Source organism: Cebus imitator, unplaced genomic scaffold (assembly GCF_001604975.1).
Source record: "Cebus imitator isolate Cc_AM_T3 unplaced genomic scaffold, Cebus_imitator-1.0 Scaffold0, whole genome shotgun sequence".
Classification (NCBI taxonomy): Eukaryota; Metazoa; Chordata; class Mammalia; order Primates; family Cebidae; genus Cebus; species Cebus imitator.
The window spans coordinates 4,697,342-4,698,418 of record NW_016107315.1 but is presented as its reverse complement, the minus strand read 5'-3'; positions in this window follow the sequence as shown (position 1 = coordinate 4,698,418).

The window sequence follows — 1,077 nt, the reverse complement described above, 5'->3', positions numbered from 1 at the left end:
AAAAAAAAAAACCACACACACACAATTTACCATCATATTTATCATTGCTATTCTTCCAGATATTTGTGGGAAAATGTCCCAGAGATTGTCAGTTAGGCCTGTTTTACAGATGACAAAGCTGAAACAGAAGAGGTCCAGTGATTTCCCCAAACCAGGAAAGCAGTGTGGAGTAAAGCTGGAACCCTGGCCTCTCTTTGGCTCCCATCTCACAGGTCAGAACCTTTCAGGCAATGGTCAGCTTCAGGTAACTTGTGCCTCCTCTGTATTGAGGAGCCCCAGAGACACAGGTCCTGCACAGCCCCTGGGGCTCTCATGGCATGAGGTCAAATAAGCCCAGGCACATGATTCCAAACCAGCCCAAGGAATGGCCTAGAGGAGCTGGGCCTTCCCACTCCAGGCCTGGTGACCTTCCGTGACAGAAAACATTCCCTGCCTCCTCCTTGGGTGTTGTCAGGGGAAAACAATTTCTAATGTTGGACTCCTGAACTGGCCATTGCTATCTCCATTTTGACCCAAGGTAATGATTCACTAAGTAGCTCCCTTCATGTTCCTGAGATTTTTCCCCTTTAGGAAGCCTGCTTGGGCTGAAGCAGAGGTCTTCTCAAATCCCACGGATTACAGTATGGACCCCTGGGCATCAGGATGATACAGACAAGCTCTGGTCTTAGGTTCCATCTCTGTGAGCACAGCCACCAGCAGACATAGACCTGTGCAGCCCCTCACTGCACATGAGTTTCACCTCTTAACTTGCTGGTAAACAGCCACTTTCACTCCAGTCCCTTCAATCCACTGCCCAACTGTTGCAGGCTGATTTTTCAGTGTGGAATCCTCATTGAGTCTCTCTGTTTTACAGCCAAGTCCAAAAGCTCTCAACAAGGCTGGGCAAAGAGGCCCACACCTATAATCACAACAGTTAGGAAGGGCAAGGTGGGATGATTGCTTGAGTGCAGGAGTTCAAGACTGGCCTTGAGATCGAGACCATCCTGGTCAACATGGTGAAACCCCGTCTCTACTAAAAATACAAAAAATTAGTTGGGCATGGTGGCACGTGCCTGTAATCCCAGCTACTCAGGAGGC